General features: G+C 36.0%; 1 protein-coding gene across 10 annotated transcripts in view; it reads left to right on the top strand.

The window, feature by feature from the left end:
• Positions 1 to 20,372, top strand: part of CLOCK (clock circadian regulator) — a 121,286-nt gene that overhangs the window by 1,734 nt on the left and 99,180 nt on the right. The window contains exon 3 of one of the 10 annotated variants that reach the window (XM_055588600.1): positions 18,263 to 18,315. The exons of the other annotated variants lie outside the window; for them this stretch is intronic. The gene's annotated coding sequence lies outside the window, so the exon portion shown is untranslated. The remainder of the gene's footprint in view (positions 1 to 18,262; positions 18,316 to 20,372) is intronic. 10 annotated transcript variants of the gene reach the window in all.

The raw sequence follows: 20,372 nt of genomic DNA, 5'->3' as shown, positions 1-20,372 counted from the left end.
TGCTTTTAGATCTGGGGGGAGAAACTTAACTCAGATGTTAAGTAGTTAACTATAGAATGTCATTAAAGTTTAGCCTGAAGAAGATTGATGAAAGTTGTGGTAGTCATAATCAGCTATGAAAGAGAATGAGGAAGCTTTGTGTGTAATGACATGGAAAGATCTCCAAAGTATGTTATAAAGTGAAAAAAACAAGATACAGGACAGCGTGAATAATGTGCTACTTTGTGTGCTAACGAGGCACCCATGGAATAGGAATATAAATTTGTGTTTGTTTTTTATAAGTATAAAGAAACTGGCGGGGCAGGATAGTGGAGAATTGATAATGGTTGGGTAGAGGGAGGGGTTGGAGAAAGAAATGGCAACCCACTCCAGTATTATTGCCTGGAGAATCCCGGGGACGGGAGAGCCTCGTGGGCTGCCGTCTATGGGGTCGCACAGAGTCGGACACGACTGAAGCGACTTAGCAGCAGCAGAGGGAGGAGTAACCTGATGAGGGGATGGTGGGAAATGACACGTACACTGTATGCCTTTATATTTTAAAGTATTTGTGACTATATTAATTCGTAAACTAGATTAAACAAAAATCCTTCTCTCCAAAATAATTTGCTCAAAATAATTTCTTTCTTTCCTAATTTGTAGTAATTTTGGCCGTTTTTAATATGGTTTCTCTTAGTGGTTTTTTTTTTTTTTTAAGGGGACACGACCTAAACTTGACAAAGTTTTAAGTATGGCTCTCTAGGCTCTAAAATGTTACAAATTTAACTTTTAAAAATGTTTAGTCATATTTTGCTAAAATATATGACATTATTTACATTTGACATTTTGGCTTATGCTGTGTTCAGAGCATAGTTTTTCCTGCTGCTTTTTTCCCCAGAAATCCTAGTTGTATACAATTTTACTTTTACTCTTTTTAACCCCAAAGTTGTGATGACAAATAGTTGGAGAATATGAACTCTCCATTAAAATGACAGTGGAATTGCTTGTCTAGATAGTTTGCTTTTCAGATGGGGAAATACTTTCTCAAGGCAGTCAGACGTGAACTGCATGTAAATTTATATGTGTGTGTGTTTAGAGAGAGATCCTGTATATAGATACAGTCCTTACAGAGAATTAAAATTGAGAGTCAATGTTCTGTTGGTACAAACGCTGAAAATTTTTTATGACTTAATGGATTGCTGAAAACAGTATGTAATTTCAGGGGGTAGGGTACTCAAAATTCCTCTGGTGGCTAATATCGTATAATCAGAGTAGTGAATGTTGAGTAGTGGGAGACAGTTGCTATGGGCATTTTTGTTGTATAGCATTCCTTTTTATTTTGGAGGATAGGATAATTTTATTTCTCTTTGATCTGTAGGTCTCTGGTAGTCAATTTTCTGCAAATGGCATTTAATTTTCATTTGAATTCCATATAGGTCTGTTCATTCTTTTGGAAAACATTAAAGTAAGTCAATGTTCAGAAAAAATTTGAAAATACAATGTATTTATAATAGGTGAAAGCGCTTTTTATATACTTCATTTCCATCTCATCTCTCCCCAGAGATAACTACTGTTACATTGTTATATAACCTTTGAGTTCTTTTTCTGTGTATTTACATAGACTTTTAATCTCAGAAATTAAGTTGTCTTGATTGTCTGCTTTGTTAGTTTGTCTCTACTGTGAGCTCTGTTACTACTCACAGGACAGGGAAATGACCTGGATTGGACATGTCAGAAAGTTAAGAGACTGAGCCTCTCCTGGTCCTCTGACTTGAACCTAAGCATGCTTTGTCTTTAAATAAGAGACATTGATTTACTTGGAAGGAATCCAGCTGGGGAAACAGGAGAAGAAGCTTTTTGGTCTGGTTTTTGGTTTAATGACAGCAGACAAGTTGTATACATACTTCTCAGAACATTACCTTTCTAATAGTTCCAGAGGTGTTTTTTAGTTGTTGTTTTGTTTCATTTTGTTTTTAAACTGAGCTGAGAATAATTACTAAGACTTCATTCTTTTTAGGTGATAGAGTTGGCTATTAGTCAAGACTCTTTACTAACCTGTGAGATACATAGAGGATACAGTACAGTTGACCCTTCCCTGAAGAGTTGGACATGACTGAGTACACTGCTGCTGCTGCTGCTAAGTCGCTTCAGTTGTGTCCAACTCTGTGCGACCCCATAGATGGCAGCCCACCAGGCTCCCCCGTCCCTGGGATTCTCCAGGCAAGAACACCGGAGTGGGTTGTCATTTCCTTCTCCAATGCATGAAAGTAAAAGGTGAAAGTGAAGTCCCTTAGTCGTGTCTGACTCTTAGCGACCCCATGGACTGCAGCCCACCAGGCTCCTCCATCCATGGGATTTTCCAGGCAAGAGTACTGGAGTGGGGTGCCATTGCCTTCTCCGGTCTGAGTACACACACACCCTTAAAAGAGCATGTGTGTAACGATTGTAACCCAAGTTAGGAAATGATCGATTCCAGAAGAAGAACATACCTAAGGTTTGTAAGACTGTTTCCAGCTTTTTATATTTATGGGCATGGAGTTTGAATGGAGAGTAGAGATATTTCATGACATTTAAAATAGTTAGGAAAGGATAGAGCAAATTTAGCTTGTCTTAGCTCTTAAGGGGTAAGAAAGTAAGGAGTTAAGTTGTGTCCTCATAGCAGGCACTAACTGATGGCTTATTTTTGTTTTTTTACTCTCTCCCACTAGAAAGAACCATTTGATGTTTTACTTGATAATTATAATATAGCCTCTCTTAGATTTCAGGATTTGGGGAATAGGAGATTTAAGTCTGCTGGTTAACTGTTGTCTGCCATCTAATGTTTCAGGCAATGTTAGTATTAAAAGTAAATTGTTTTTTCCTATCATTTTTTTCCTCAAAGCACATATTTAATGTACTCGCTCCCCCATATTTTTACTTCTTGTGCTGTGTCAAATAAAATACTTATTTTCTGAAATATTTTAAACTATGAAGGCAAACAGCATTATGGTGAAAAATCTGTCAAAGTTCCTCATTACAGCAAAATTACCTTCTATTGTTTGTATTTCTTTCCAGTTCGTTGCAGATGCATAAAGTTAAAAAAAAAAAAGAAACTTTCATAGTTTCTTTCAGGCATTGTCCCAGTATTGTACTTTATATTTTATCCTTTTCTGAGTCTAAAATTCTAGGTGGCATTGAATGAATTATAGAAAACTTTTTAGTGTCAGAACAATTTAATCTTACTAATTGACTGTAATTGTTAAAATGGCATTTATATTTATAGATTACAACCATCTGTTAGTCATTTTTATAGCTCTGTTGGGTGTAACTTCTGTGAATTAGGTGGGTAAGAGATTCCTGTTTTTCTCTATGCTTTTGATTATATGAATATAAGATTACCTAAGCTCATCCTTGTAAGTAGAATCTCATCTTTGAGTTATTACTTGTTTTAAGTGTGTATTTCACAAAGATGTAATTCTACTTACTATTTTAAGTGTTAGAAGTTTACAGAAAAATCACTTTTAAAAAATAAATTTTTATGTATTATTTTTAACCTTTATAAGATACTGTTTAGAATGTGATTTACATTTTATTTTTCAGAAATATTTCTGAAAAACAGGGTAGGTATCTGTGAAGCAGTTTGAACACATTCCATTAAAATTTAAGCTATAATATTTTTTACAGAGAGTTTGTTTGATTGCTTCAAAACTTCCTTAAAAGGAAAATCTTAATACTAAGAAAGAATACTTTCACCCAAAGAATTCACATTACCTTTCTGTAGGATTTCTGTGACATTTTATACAACTCTTAGGTATCTGTATCCTCTAGATTAAGTCAGGGAGAAAAACTGCTTAACCTATTTTCAATAGAAAATAGATATGATATTAAAGCTCAGTACAGTAGTTTTAATGTGTCTTCTGTTGTCATTTTTTGGAAGTTACATGTTTTCTCAGGTTTCTGTGACTATTTTGATAGCAACTGTTTTTTACTTTTTTCTTTTTTGTCACAAAAATAGAAAGTTTTTAGGTATTTATTTCTTCTGTTCATTTATTTTTAGTGACATGATCAGATCATTAAAATATCTGGTTTTATGTTGAATAAAAATTATTATTATTTATTGCTTGAAATTTAATAACAGCAAACTATTTTAACAAGATCTTAATTACTTCTGTCTGTAGCTTGGTGTAGTGATTAAGAGTGCAGGGCTTTACAGCTAGCCTGCTTGGCATTCACATCCTGGCCTTATTACTAGTGATTGGACAAATGTTACCTCAATTTCTCATCTATGAAATGACAATAATGCTAGTTCGTAATATTATGTGAGGATTAAACAGTACATGCAAATTACTTAGAACAATGAGTATCATATAGTTAATTGTTCAATAAAAAATGTTAGCTGTTATTATTTCTGTTGTTTTGTTACTTTCATAGTGTGTACCAAACATAGCTTTTGTTTTTTGGGAGGAGAATCCTAATTTCCGTAAGTTGCTTAGAATTTTGTTTGTAGGTAGAGAATTTGAGAGAGTGTGTGTTAAGGCACTTCAGTTGTATCCGTTTCCTTGCAACCTCATGGACTGTAGCCTGCCAGACTCCTCTGTTCATGGGATTCTCCAGGCAAGAATACGGGAGTGGGTTGCCATTTCCTTCTCCAGAATTTGAGAGTACTTGACCTTTTTATGTAACTTAGAACAATGAAATGTTATTAGAAAATGTTGCCAAGATACTTGGTATTGCATATTTCTCTGAAATCCCTTTGCCAAGTAGAGTTTTGAAAGACTGGTGATTTGGTTTTCCTGTGTTGAAACCTAAATTTTAGTTGAAATAATATTAGAGGTTACTTTGGAAAAAACCCACAAATTAAAATGCAAAATGTTAGAACTCCAATTTTATTTTATAACTTATATAGTTCTATAGAAATTTCACAGATTTTTATTAGAAGCAGGAAGAGAAATGAGAGTAACATTAATTAATGGAAAAAGCTGTTTTCTTACTTGATAATTTTTGTCTCCATCAGAAGTGGTTGATGATATACTGTATTTTTCATTATAAAGGTGCCTGTTTCACGTAGAGCTTGTGTGAGACAAATTTATATTGTTTAGCCTCTTTTTAGACTTGATCACATTATTATATATTTTTTTGAGTCTTTTACTTGTCAGAGATGATCATTAAGATTTTTGGTTTGATTTTTTTTTGCTTTGAAAATAGTTTTGTGGTTAACTAATCTTGTTTCTTGGAAAAGAGTTAAAGTATTAAAAACTACAAAGAAAATCTGTGATTAAAAAAAATTACCCAAAATCCCAGGGATGAAGCTCTCCGTTAATATTTTTTTTTCAGCATTTTCTAAGGTAGTTGGGGTGTGTTTGTGTGTATACATGTATGTGTTAAAATTTTATAGCAAGTGGAATAAAATGCAGTTTTATAAACTACTTTTTTCCTCTCATCATGTTTTCTGAATATCTTTAGTTTTCAAGTCATATTTTCATTATTTTTTATCTTTGTTGTTGTGTAGTCACTAAATTGTGTTTTCTCTTGCACCCCCATGGACTGTAGCTGCCAGGCTCCTCTGTCCATGGGATATCCCAGGCAAGAGTACTAGAATGGATTGCCATTTCTTTCTCCAAGAGATCTTCCTGATCCAGGGATCAAACCCAAAGTCTCCTGTGTTGCAGGCAGATTCTTTTATCACTGAGCCACCAGGGAAGGCCTTTTTTTTTTTTATTTAGTTTTAGTTTTTTACTTTGTTTTCAGTTGACCTTTGAGCAACGTGGCAGTTAGGGGTGCTAACTCTCTGCTTAATTGGAAAAGTAAAAAATCCACGTATAACTTATAGTTGGCCCCATTTGTGGTTCCTCAGTATCCAGTGTTCCCCATTTGATTCAAGCAATCACAGTTCATGTGTTACTCAAGTATTTACTGTTGGGAAAAAATCTGGGCACAGGTGGACCTAGGGAGTTTAAACCTGTGTTAATCAGGGGTCTATTGTAGTTACATTTTTGCTAATAATAGCTGAGTTTGACTTCTCTTTGAATCATCTGTTTTGCTTTCCTTTTTATCACTCCTGTTTTGCTCTTTTTTGTGTGTTAATCTAATTTTTCCCCATTTTTCCTATTAATTAGTTAGTTATACTTTCATTATACCATTAAGGGTTATTCTTGAGGTTGCATACAATAAGCATACTTGACTTACAATGCAAATTATTTATAATACAGATAGTTCAAATTATTACTTTTACCATTCTCCAATAATGACTGTTTCTAACGTATTAACTCATATGCCAACCTTTTTGCATTATTACCATTCTGCATTTATTTATACTTTTAAACGCCAGAGAACAGTATGCTTTTGGACAATTTTTGTTCATATTTACCCTTTCCAGGGTTCTCCTTTCTTACATTTTCTGTGTTTCTGTCCGGGTTCTTTTTCCTTCTGTCTGAATAGCTTCCTTTAGTAGTATGTTTTAATACTGGTCTACCTGCTGACAGTGAATTTTTCCTTTTTTGTTCATCTGAAAACATCTTAATTTCACCTTTTTAAAATAATATTTTCACAGGGTATAGAACTCTACATTGATAGTTATTTTATTGTCTTCTTTCTGTTTAAGTCTTATTGAAGGTAATGTATCAGTGTATGTCTTGCTAATAATAATGTCTTCTATTTTTCTCAAAGGACTTCTCAGAATACTTTTTCTTCTCTTATTTTTTTAGCAATTTGACTGTGACATGTTGAGGTGTGGTTTTCTTTGTATTTTGCTTAATGTTCCTAGAGCTTTTTTGAATACGTAGCTTGGTGCCTTTTAGTTTTGGAAAGTTCTCTGTCATTACATCTTCAATTATTGCTTCTGCCTGTCTCATCCTTTATGGATTCTAATTTAAACATTTATTACACTCTATCTTCATGTTTCAAATGTCTCTTAAAAATTTTTTTTCTCTCCATACTTCAATTGGATATCTTATAATGAACTATCTTACAGTACACCAAAAACTACCTTATTTTTCTCCAAGTGAAAATGTGTTAATTTTACATTATAACTTTGAGTTTTAAAACATTCATTGATCCTGTTTTATAGATTTTTAATAAACTCCAGTTCTCTTGAACATACTTATTATAATTGTGTACATACTTGTCTATTAAATAATTTCAGTATCTGCATCGTTCATTCATCTACATACATTGTTTTCCTGTTGATTGTTTTTCATGTAGTTGTGGGATTCTTTCTCTCTGTACGTTGACAGGTGTTTCAAAGAACTTGCCCATTTCGTCTAAGTTGTTGAATTAGTAAAGTTGTTTATATCTTAAGTATGTGAAGTTGCTCAGTCGTGTCCGACTCTTTGCGACCCCATGGACTATAGCCTGCCATGCTCCTCCGTCCATGGGATTTTCCAGGCAAGAGTACTGGAGTGGATTGTCCTTTAAATAGCTGTAGAATATATTGTGAGTGTAATATCAGTATAATCTACAGAGATTTGGTATCATTTCTGATGTTGATAATTTGTGTCTTCTGTCTTTTTTCCCTGATCAGTCTGGCTTGAGATTTATTAACTTTTATTAAGATTCTTGAAGAACCAGTGTTTGGTTTAACTGATTTCCTCTAGTTCTCCTGTTTTTTGTTTCCTTATTTCTTCTCTGATCTTAATTCCTTTCTTTAACTTACTTTGAGCTTAGTTTGTTTTCTTTTTCTAGTTTCTTAAGATAGAAGCTGAGGTCATTAATTTGTGATCTTTTCCCCCTAATATATGTGTGGTATAAATTTCCCTTAAATATTGCTTACCAGTTTTAATATATATATATATATATATATATTTTATTTTCATTCGGTTCAGATTATTTTTTAATTTACTTTTTGATGTCTTCTTTGGCCTATAGATTATTTATATTATTTAGTCTCCAAAAATTTGAGGGTTTTCCAGAGATCTGTTATTTTTAAGTTTATTGTGATGAAAGAATATACGTTTATAACTTGGATCTTTTTAAATTTGTTGAGATTTGTTTTATGGCCCAGGATATGATCTTAGTAAATGCTCCATGTGTGCTTGAAAATAATTTGTATTCTGTTGTTGGGTGGAGTGTTCTATAAATATCAATTAGGTCAAGTTGGTTGATTATTTTTGTTTATGTCCTGTTATTTTTGATTGAATGCCAGACATTGTGAATTAAAAAACAAAATAAAGCAAGCATTACCAAGTATGTTCTGCCAGAGGGTGTTTACCTTTTCTTTCAGGCAGATAGAATAGGGAGCCAGTCACTTTAATTTATGTGAAGGCTGGGTTGCTATTTGAGTAGTTTGGTGATACTTTTCTTTATGTTATTTATAGGGTGTGGTTTTCTAAGACTTTCATTTCAAAGCCTGGTAGTCTTTATCCCCTTGGTAATGCCAAACATGGGAAGTTTCACTTTGCTTTTCAAGTTTTTCAGTTATTATTTAGCTTTTTAACCCTGCATTTTTTAAAATTAAACAAATATCCTTGAGTTTGAGGTCTCTGCAGTTTCCCATTTTTGTTACTTCAGCCTTGTGTGAACACCAAAAGCTTTCCTGACTTCTTGGTTCCTTAGCAGCAGCATTTCATACAGGCCAAATTTCAAGTTTTTCAGCCTTCACCCCATCCTATAATCTGGAAATACCCCCTGGGAAAAGACAACTGCAGATCATCTAAACACCTTGAAAAAATTTCCCCTTCTTTGGAGTTGTAGACCTTATTGTCTCCCATGCTTTAAGGACATCTCTGTACTGCCTTTAAAAATATGATTTTTATAATTTATTTAGCTTTTCTGGTTGTTCTCAAGAAGGATATTGGCCTGTTGCAAACTGTTGCATCCTACTCGGATATAGACAACTCCTTGTTGTTGCTGTTTTAATATGTTGGCTGTGGCTTGTGGGGTCTCAGTTCCACGACCAGGGGTCACGCCGAGGCCATGGCAGCAGTAGTGCCAAATCCCAACACTAAGCCACCCGGAAACTCCTTCCCTATTGGTTTTTAAAGCTTCACAGAAGAACGCAATTTTCATGAGCAATTTTGTATTAAACATTCTTCTTGTAGGCTTTAGGTAGTGGGGTTTTAGTTTCAGACCTAGTAAAAAAACCAAATTTAAGGAAAAAAAAGCAGATTTATTGGGATATAATTTTTATATGTTAAAATTCACTCAGTGTAAGTATACATGTTGAATTTTCATAGATGTATACGTTTTTGTGACCACTACCACAGTGAAGATACAGAAAGTTCCTATCAACCTGAAAAGTTCTCTCTCCCTTGTTGTTGTTCAGTCGCTAAGTTGTATCTGACTCTTTGTGACCCCATGAGCTGCAGCATGCCAGGCTTCCGTGTCCTTCACTATCTCCTGGAGTTTGCTCAAACTCATGTCCATTGAATCAGTGATGCCATCCAACCATCTCATCCTCTGCTGTCCCCTTCTCCTCCCACCTTCAATCTTTCCCAGCATCAGAGTCTTTTCCAGTGAGTCAGTTCTTAGCATCAGGTGGCCAAAGTATTGGACTTTCAGCTTTAGCATCAGTCCTTCCAATGAATATTCAGGATTGATTTCCTTTAGGATGGACTGGTTGGATCTCCTTGCAGTCCAAGGGACTCTCAAGAGTCTCCATCAACACCACAGTTCAAAAGCATTAATTCTTCAGCACTCAGCTTTATTTATAGTCCAACTGTCACATCCATACGTGACCCCTGGAAAAACCACAGCTTTGACCAGATGGACCTTTGTTGGCAAAGTAATGTCTCTGCTTTTTCATATGCTGTCTAGGTTTGTCATAACTTTTCTTCCAAGGAGCAAGTGTCTTTTAATTTCATGGCTGCAGTCACCATCTGCAGTGATTTTGGAGCCCCCCAAAATAAAATCTGTCACTGTTTCCATTGTTTCCCTATCTATTTACCATGAAATGATGGGACCGGATGCCATGATCTTAGTTTTCTGAATGTTGAGTTTTAAGCCAGCTTTTTCACTCACCTCTTTCACTTTCATCAAGAGGCTCTTTAGTTCTTCTTCGCTTTCTGCCATAAGGGTGATGTCATCTGTATATCTGAGGTTATTGATATTTCTCCTGGCGATCTTGATTCCAGCTTGTGCTTCTTCCAGCCCAGCGTTTCTCATGATGTACTCTGCATATAAGTTAAATAAGCAGAGTGACAGTATACAGCCTTGACATATGCCTTCCCCAATTTGGAACCAGTCTGTTGTTCCATATCCAGTTCTAACTGTTGCTTCTTGACCTGAATACAGATTTCTTAGGAGGCAGGTCAGATGGTCTGGTATTCCCATCTCTTTAAGAATTTTCCACATGTCTTCCAATCCACAAACATAGATTGTCTTTTGATTTCTTTTAGCTATATTTTATAGTTTTCATTGTACATGCTTTCACCTCTCTGGTTAACTTTATTCCTCCATTTTTTTTTTTTTTGGTGCTATTGTAAATGTAGTTGTCTACTCAAATTTCTGTTTTGAATTGTTCATTAGTAATGTTTAGCAACAGAACTGATTTTTGAATGTTTGAGTTTGTATTGGGCAACTTTGCTAAAGTCATTTATTTGTTTTAACTGGCTTTTTACGTGTGAAATCTTTAGGGTTTTCTGCATATATGATCATACGATCTGTGAACAGAGGTAATTTTTTGCTTCGTCCTTCCATATTTGAATGACTTTTGTTTCTCTTCTTGCCTAATTGCTTTAGCTAGGATTTCCAGCTCTATGTTGGATACAAGTGATGCAAATAGGCATCCTTGCTTTGTCCATATTTTTCAGTTTTCTTTCAGTCCAGAAGCTTTCATTTTTTATTATTGAATATGATGTTAGCTATGACTATTTCTTATATGGCTGTTGTTATGTTGAGGTGGTTTGCTTCTGTTTCTAGTTTGTTTAGTGTTTTTATTGTGAAAGAATGTTTGATGTTGTCAAATGCCTTCATTACTTGAAGTCATCTTCCCCACCATCTTCATTCGGTTGATGTGGTATATGACAGTGGTTGATTTTCATGGTTTAAATCATCCTTGAATTCTGGGTATAAATAACCACTTGATCACGGTATATAATCCAATTAATGTGCTATTGAATTTGATTTGTTAATATTTTGTCTGAGGATTTTTGCATCAGTATTCATCAGGAATATTGGTCTGTATTTTTTTTGTGTTGTGTCTTTTTCTGCTTTTGGTATCAGAGTAGTACTGGCATCAAGAAATGAGGTGAAAATGTTCCTTCCTGTTTAATTATTTGGAAATGTTTGAGGAGGATTGGTATATTTTTTAAATGTTTTGGAGAATTTTTTCCTGTGAAGCCACCTGGTCCTAGGCTTTTCTTTACTGAGATCTGCTTTTATTTCTTGATTTGTTGTCATTGTTCAGTCTCTCAGTTGTGTCCAACTCTTTGTGACTCCATGGACTGCAGCATGTCAGGCTTCCCTGTCCTTCACCATCTCTTGGAGCTTGCTCAAACTCATGTCCATTGAGTCAGTGATGCCATCCAACCATCTCATCCTCTGTCGTCCCCTTGTCCTCCTGCCTTCAATCTTTTCCAGCATCACGGTCTTTTCTAATGAGTCAGCACTTCACATTAGGTGGTACTGAAGCTTCAGCTTTAGCATCAGTCCTTCCAATGACTATTTAGGATTGATTTCCTTTAGGATTGACTGGTTTCATCTCCTTGCTGTCCAAGATTACTCTCAAGAGTCTTCTCCAGCACCACAGTTCAAAAGCATCAGTTCTTCAGTGCTCAGCCTTCTTTATTGTCCAACTCTCACATCTATACATGACCACTGGAAAAACCATAGCTTTGACTATACAGACCTTTGTCAGCAAAGTAATGTCTCTGCTTTTCAATATGCTGTCTAGGTGTGTCATAGCCTTTCTTCCAAGGAGCAAGTGTCTTTTAATTTCATGGCTACAGTCACCATCTGCAGTGATTTTGGAGCCCAAGAAAATAAAGTCTGTTTCCATATTTCCCCCATCTATTTGCCATGAAGTTATGGGACCAGATGCCATTATGTTAGTTTTTTGAATGTTGAATTTTAAGCCAGCTTTTTCAGTCTCACCTTCATCAAGAGGCCCTTTAGTCCCTCTTCACTTTCTGCCATAAGGGTGATGTCATCTGCATATCTGAGGTTATTGATGTTTTTCCCGCAATCTTGATTCCAGCTTGTGCTTCATCCAGTCCAGCACTTCTCATGACGTACTCTGCATATAAGTTAAATAAGCAGGGCGACAATTTATAGCCTTGATGTATTCCTTTCCCAATTTTGAACTGGTCCATCGTTCCATGTCCAGTTCCAACTGTTGCTTCTTGACCTGCATACAGGTTTCTCAGGAGGCAGGTAAGGTTTATTTCTTGATTAATTCACTTTAAATTATTCTCTTGATTTTGCTGAGAGTGATGAGGATTTAGCTTACTTTTGCTGTCCTTAATCTAATCACTCATCTCTCTTCATCCCAAAGTTTGAAACAGTATAATGTTTTCATTTGGTACCTGTGCAGTTGTAAATAAAATGTTTCTTAGACATATTTTAAATTCCTACTATGTAAGATAAGGATAGTAGGGCCTTTATCCATTTCTCTATCTTGTCTTTTCTTCTCCTTCACTTTCATTTCTACCTTTTCTTTTGTGTTTGACCAGGTTGATCACATAACCTTTTTTTCTGTTGTATAATGAAATTAAGACATTGCAGTGGCTAAGACTCCACGCTCCCAATGCAGAGGGCACAGGTTTGATCCCTGGTGGGGGAACTGAGACCCTGCATGCTGCATGGTATGGTCAAAACAAAACAAAAACATTCAGGCTTTTCAGTAGGTTGATTCTAAAAGCTGAACACAATAAATTACAGTTACTTATTGAGCTGTTTGTTTTTCATGAGTACAAAGTTATAATGGAACTCAAAAAAAATAGGATATCAAGGTAAGTTTGGTTATCTTAGGGCAAATTTTTTCATAATCATGCCACTAGTTTGCCTTATATTCTGAGTTGTTTGTTTAATCTTGTTCATCTTCCCCTCCTGCGGTCTGTAATTACCTTTTTTTCTTTGGTAGAAATGTTTCCTGCTTGAATCACAGTATCTTATTTGTTGGAAGGAATCCCTGGTTTTCCTAGAGACATCCCTTTTAGAGTTTTCCTACTTCTTCCTTCAGTCTTCATAAGAAGGAAGCCTGCTGAGTATCTAACATTCTGAGATATTCTTTCACTGCATTTCTGGGTTAGGTTTATTGTTCCTTAGATATCGCATCTTCCTGTTTCATGGCATTCTCCTCCTTTTTGCTGGAATATGTTCCAAATTAACATCAATATACAGGATACTTAAGATGAAACATTCTTGAATGCCTAAACATGGCTTTTTCCTGGTTCATAATTGCTTGATAGTTTGAGTGTAGAAATTTAGATTCAGAGTGAATTTCCTTTTGAACTTAGGAGCTTTTCTCTGTTCTGTTTAGATCAAGATGGTAGGAAATCTGATGCTACCCTGAGTCTTGTTATATTTTTATAACCCTTTCCCTCTCTCTCTTTGGAAACTTTAGTATCTTACTGTTGTCTTTGTAGTTCTGGAATTTTATAGTTACATATCTAGGTATATGCCCAGTAGGTCACTTGTGTCTGACTCTTTTTGCGACCCCATGGGCTGTAGCCTGCCAGGCTCCTCTATCCATGGAATTTTCCAGGCAAGAATACTAGAGTGGTTGCCATTTCTTCCTGCAGGAGATCTTCCCAACCCAGGGATCGAACCCACATTGCCTGTGTCTGCTACATTGGCAGGCGGATTCTTTACCATTGTGCCCTCAGTGAAGCCCTGTGTCTAGTTGTGAGTTGTTGTTATTCTATCTGAACTCTCTGGAGTTGATAGACCTTTTCCATTGAAATGCCAGTATTTCTGTTCAGGTAATGGGAAATGTTCTCACTGTTTTTTGGTAATATTTCTTGGTTTTCTATGTTCTTTCACTTTGGAATGCTCATCAGCAGAATATTGGCTTTCTGGTTTGATCCTTATGTCATATCTCTTATGTTTTCTGTCATTGCCTTTTTATTCCTTATTTTTACAGATTTCTTTAGCTATATGTTCCTGCTTTTCTGTGAATGTCTGTAAGCAGATTGTAAGTATTCCAGTACCTTTGCTTATTTTCTGTTTGTGTTATTTCAGGAGGCAACATGGTATAGTTGTTAAAAGCATATATAATAGAACTAGACTGCTAGACTGTGTCTGTTAAGATCCCAGCTCCACTACCATATGACCTTAGGTAAATTATTTAACCTTTCTGTGCTCTGTTTCTGAACTATGAAATGAGGATAACTACTTTGTGGGCAAAGGAGTTCATATTTGTAAAGTATTTACAACAATTCTGGGTGTTGTAAAATCTGTATCATTGTAGCATTCTGTTTTTGTTTCTTTGAATGCACTTTCTTTAGGAGTGTCTTAAGGATATTTTGATTGTTTAATCCTTTTCTTCTGTACCTGAATACTTTGTGAGTCTTCTGGGGTTAATTTATTATTTACCTTTGTATTTTTCTAGCTGTGGTTTTTCCTCATATGAAATTACATAGTTGACTCATGTATATTGCTACAGGAATGTCTTGATTGCTTTCTATAGCTACAGTGGGGTGTTTTTTTCTTGTTGGATAGGTGGGATTTTTCCTAAGTGCTTTCTCTGTTTGAAAAGACTGGTTGGTAATTCTTAGTACATAGATGGAGTGTCTTGTCTGCTGGCAAGTTTAGGTTTAGAGCAGAAGAGCAGGGAACCTATTGTGATTCTCAGAAGCTTTCTATTTGTCGTATTGACAACAGACTTGGCTAGGCACTAACATTCCTCTGGTTTCTTTATGAGCAGGTTGCCAGATTTCTGCTAGATTTCTTTAGAAAAGAGTGGCACAGTTTTTGGCTTAGGGGTGCCACTGGGCCTTGCCTAGCCAAGGAATGGGTGCAGAGAAAGGAGACAGGTAACTTTTTCCTAGGTCACTAGTATTCAGCCTCTTTATCTGCTAACTTGAGTCTAGAGTCTCAGAACGATGGACTCAGGCCTCCACGGTAGTCCCTGTGTGTGTGAATTTTGCACTGTGCTTTCCCTAGTTTTGCTTAACCTGTTAACACACTTTGGATCTTCTTTCTATTCTCTAGAAATCTACTGTGTCATTTCATCCCTTCATAACTTCCTACTCCATTCTTTTCATTGTTTTATAGATCTTAAACTTTTTGTACTTCTGTGCTGTCTTACCAGTAGGCATTCCAAAGGGGAAAGTGAGACAAAACTGTCATCATTCTCTTTCATTCTTCAGGTTTTCTTTTTTTAAGGAAAAAAAAAAAAGAATGAAAGGAATTGTCACTTCACTTCTAAATACTTCTGTAGTTAAAAAGTTCTGATTCAAACAATATAAAAAGGTATTTTTTTAATACCTCTAAGTGTTAGCTGCTCAGTCGTGTCCAGCTCTTTGTGACCCCACAGACTAGCCCACCAGCTCCTCTGTCCATGGGATTTCCGAGGCAAAAATACTGGAGTGGGTAGCGATTTCCTTCTCCAGGGGATCTTCTCGACCCAGGGATCAGACCCGGGTCTCTCGCATTGTAGGTGGATTTTTTACTGCCTCAGCCACCAGGGAGGGTAAAATATTTCTATATGTTTTTAAAAAGTAAAGATATGTTCTTACATAAACTCTATCATATCTAACCAAATTAACCATAGTTTCTTAATATTATATAATACCTAGTTCTTACTCAGATCTTTTCCAGTTGTTTGAAAAATACCTTTTTATATTGTTTGAATCAGAATTCAGATGGGAAATTACCAGTTAGTTGTTACGTTTCTTGAGTCCTTTTTTCTTTTTTCTTTTTTTTTTTAAATTTTATTTTATTTTTAAACTTTACATAATTGTATTACTTTTGCTAAATATCAAAATGAATCCGCCACAGGTATACATGTGTTCCCCATCCTGAACCCTCCTCCCTCCTCCCTCCCCATTCTATCCCTCTGGGTCGTCCCAGTGCACCAGCCCCAAGCATCCAGTATCGTGCATCGAACCTGGACTGGCAACTCGTTTCATACATGATATTTTACATGTTTCAATGCCATTCTCCCAAATCTTCCCACCCTCTCCCTCTCCCACAGAGTGCATAAGACTGTTCTATACATCAGTGTCTCTTTTGCTGTCTTGTACACAGGGTTATTGTTACCATCTTTCTAAATTCCATATATATGCATTAGTATACTGTATTGGTGTTTTTCTTTCTGGCTTACTTCACTCTGTATAATAGACTCCAGTTTCATCCACCTCATTAGAACTGATTCAAATGTATTCTTTTTAATGGCTGAGTAATACTCCATTGTGTATATGTACCACAGCTTTCTTATCCATTCATCTGCTGATGGACATCTAGGTTGCTTCCATGTCCTGGCTATTATAAACAGTGCTGCGATGAACATTGGGGTACACATGTCTCTTTCCCTTCTGGTTTCCTCAGTGTGTATGCCCAGCAGTGGGAAGAGTACAGTTTATTCGGGAGAAGAGTGATACCGGTTTGTAGATCACCGTTGATAGAAAATGTTTGTACCAGCTATGTATTACACAGTTCTGCTCCAGTTTCTTAAGAATTCAAAATCTTCCTCAAATAACATATGCTTTTGTTTTAATGGAATACATAACAACAGTAGTACAGAATAGAATGATGAACTCTCAGCTTTAATAACTATCAACTCAGGACCTGTCTTGTTTCATCTATACCTTCAGCTGTGTACCTTCTCCTGAATCTGTTTGAAGCATATTCCACATCTAATTCATCTGCAAATATTTCTAAGTGTGTGTGTGTATATATATATATATGAAACTAGGTCAGTTCTATAAAATATTTCTCATTCTGAATTTATCTGGTTGCTTCTTCTTGATGTCATTTTACTTCTTTTCTGTATTGATTTAAATGGAACGTTTGCTCTAAAGCAGTGTTTCTCAAGCTTTTTTTTTCATTATTACTCCTTTAAAGGCCCTTTTTAGACATTTTTTTTCCTTTATTGTCTGCTCCATGAGACCCAAGAGTAGAGCATTGTGCTTTGGAAGGCGAGAAACCATTTTAATTTCTATTGAAGATTTTTTTCACCCCTGGATGTGACACTGCAACTGTTAAGAATATACAATATAAAGATTTGATTCTGTAGTTTGACTCTTTGTTGTTGTTCTTTAGTTGCTAAGTTATGTCTGATTCTTTGTGACCCCATGGACTGCAGCATGTCAGGCTTCCCTGTCCTTCACTATCTCCTGCAGTTTGCTCAAACTCATGTTCATTGAGTTGGTGATGCCATCCAGTGATCTCATCCTCTGTTGCCCCCTTCTCCTTCTGCCCTCAGTCTTGCCCAGCATCAGGGTCTTTTCCAGTGAACTGGCTCTTAACATCAGGTCACCAAAGTTTTGGAGCTTCAGCTTCAGCATCACTCCTTCCAATGAATATTCAGTGTTGATATCCTTTAGGATTGACTGGTTGGATCTCCTTGCAGTCCAAGAGACCCTCAAGAGTCTTCTCCAGCACCACAATTCGAAAAAATCAATTCTTTGGCACTCAACTTTATTATGGTCCAGTTTTCACATTTGTACTTTACTGGAAACACCATAGAAAAACTGGAAAAAGCAAAGAGTTTGACTCTTTACATAAGAACATTTTATAAGTAGGATATGTTATAAAAATGTAATTGCTAGGGGGTATCAATTTTCATTTCAGTGAGTAAAACTCCATGAGGGCAGGAATTTGGTATTTTTTCCCCGTTATCATTGGCTATGTAGAACCTATCATAGTAAGTGAATGAATGAGCAAGGAACAGAATTTCCAACTCCTTGTCTAACGGAACTGCTAGTTAAAAGAGAAATAACCCAATTAATGTTGTGAAATCTTTAGTTTTTGTTAATCAATCTTTAAAATAGTACTTTTCCTATTGAAGGGTAATTAAAATTCTTTTAATATGGTGGAAAGAAGTATCATTAACATTTCTAATAATTTTCATTTCAATTGTTAATAAAAATTAATGATGATCATTGGACCGTTCATAAAACCATACTGGAAATAGAGAGTAATAAAAAGCACCTATCTCATAGGGATGTTTTGAGGATTAAATTAGTTCATACATGTAAAGCACTTAACAACTAGACTTCACACATAATAAAATGCTTGACAACTATTCATTAGTAATTGAGGATGGTGCTGGGACTCTTCTTTTCCTTCATTTTGCAGGAGGGCTCCTGATGGTTAGTTGATCAGTTCTTCCATTCATTAGTGAGGTTGGCAGTTTTCTCTCAGGCCCTTGCAAAAGCTCCACAAAAGGATCATCCTCCTTAAGACTTTCCGTCAACTTTCTTTCCAGGAGTCCTCTTCTAAGACCCTTGATGATAAAGGACTGAGAAGAGCTGCAGAATGGTAATTATATTGCAGTCAAGTGGTGAGGGCTTAAAATGAACTCTGCCTGTTAGCTCTGTGTGACTGAGTGATACAGGGCAAATTGTTTTAATACCTTGCTTTCTTCCTTTGGCCATATCTCATCTCAGAGAATGACCTTCTCATCTCTTTTCTTACTCTGAGCAGCCATACTCGACTTCTTTTACTTTCACACAGATGCCATATCCTCTCCTACATCTGCGCCTTTGAACATGCTGTTCCCCTTAATGTAATATATTCTTTCTCTCCCCTCCCCAGTTGCTTTATTTGGTCAGATCCTACTCATGCTTGCATTAATTGCCTCTTTTCAGGGAGACATTTTCTAACAAATTCCCACCAGACTAGTTTGTATCTCTGCCATGCTCCCCTTTCACACCATCATGGTTTTAAAACCTTTCATCCCATTTGGAGTAACCCTACAGACTAAGCTCCAGAGGGGTTGATAGAATCTGATGTGTTCATTGCTGCATCCCCAATTCCTGGCACATAGGAAACCTCAATTAATGTGGTATACTTGGATGGAAAAAAAAAATACTGGCAGTATTGTTACTTAGAATTTGGTTAACATTATTTCCACAGCTGCCCTTGTTTCATGGATTTTTTTATTTTTTATTTTTCCTGTAAAGCTGCTGAAACTTAGAAGCTGATTTTGTCACAGTGTTAGATGCCTTTGGAAAATTCTGCATTCCTCTTAGATGAATCTTTGCAACTTTGTGAGTTTCACTAGATATCTTCAGTCTTCATCTTGAGCTCAGAAGTATGCCTTCTCTTCTTGTTTTTTTGTTGTTTTTTTTTTTCTGACATAAATATTGGATACAATGAGGTTTGCAATCTCCTTGCAAGGAGCATAGGACCAATTATTATAAAAACATTTAGAGCATAGACTGCTACCTTTGATAGCTTTTATTTATCTTTAGAATTTTTATTCTCAAGAGACGTGAAAAATTATTTATTGAAAGATAATTGATATCCAGATGTATTTCAGCAGTTCTTGAAATTCTTAAAAGTTACCATCTGAAAGTAAGAGCTACAGTGTGTCTTTTTTTTTTTTTTTTTGAAAGAAAGGTGATTTGCAAATGAATGAAAAGTAGAATAAGAATTATTTCATGTCAGGTTTTAGGTTTAGAGATCAGTTGACTGAGGTAAAGACGGGCCAGTCACCTGCTACAACTCCAGCTTAGAAGCAGGTCTGTCCATCCAGGGTTTGCACGCTACCAAATCCAGCCTACTGCCTGTTTTGTATGACCTGTGAACTAAGAATAGTCTTTACATTTTTAAATGGTTGGTGGAAAAAATTCCTGGAAGAAGAATACTACTTTGCAATATGTTGAAATTATATGAAACTCAGGTTTACTGTTTATGAATAAAGCTTTATTAAAATACAGCCGATCTTAATTTTTTTACACATTGTGTATGGCTGTTTTCAGGCTATAGAGGCAGAGTTAGGGAGTTGCATCACAGACCTTAGGGCCCAGAAAGCCAAAAATATTTACTTTATGACCCTACATAGAGTAAGTTGGAGAAGGAAATGGCAACCCACCCCAGTATTCTTGCCTGGAGAATCCCAGGGACGGAGGAGCCTGGTGGGCTGCCGTCTATGGGGTCGCACAGAGTCAGACACGACTGAAGCGGCTTAGCAGCAGCATAGAGTAAGTTAGCTGACCTCTGCTCTACCTAGTTGGAAAAGTATTTATAGATTGAGTGCTAAGATAAGAAATGAGTTGGGGGAAATTAGAGGGAGGTAAGAGTTAATAACCAATTCTCAGTGACTGAACTTACACTTTTTTTCTATCTTGGGAAGTGTAATCCATATTCTCATTAGACCTGTGTTGCTGTTTTCAAGCAGGCAATAAGTTGATTCTGGTATTACTTTTCTTCTAAAGTGAATGTAAATGGACGTATTAGGAAGAAAATTAAAATAGTACTCTCAATTTTTTACCACGTTTTAGTGTTACCACAGTGTCTTAAGCAGTGCGTGCGTGCAAGTTGCTTCAGTTGTGTCCAGCTTTGTAACCCAGTGGACCGCCTGGTTCCTCTGT

The sequence above is a fragment of the Bubalus kerabau genome, chromosome 7 (assembly GCF_029407905.1).
Source record: "Bubalus kerabau isolate K-KA32 ecotype Philippines breed swamp buffalo chromosome 7, PCC_UOA_SB_1v2, whole genome shotgun sequence".
Classification (NCBI taxonomy): Eukaryota; Metazoa; Chordata; class Mammalia; order Artiodactyla; family Bovidae; genus Bubalus; species Bubalus kerabau.
Note: the sequence above shows the minus strand (reverse complement) of the source record. Positions and strands in the feature narration are given on the sequence as shown.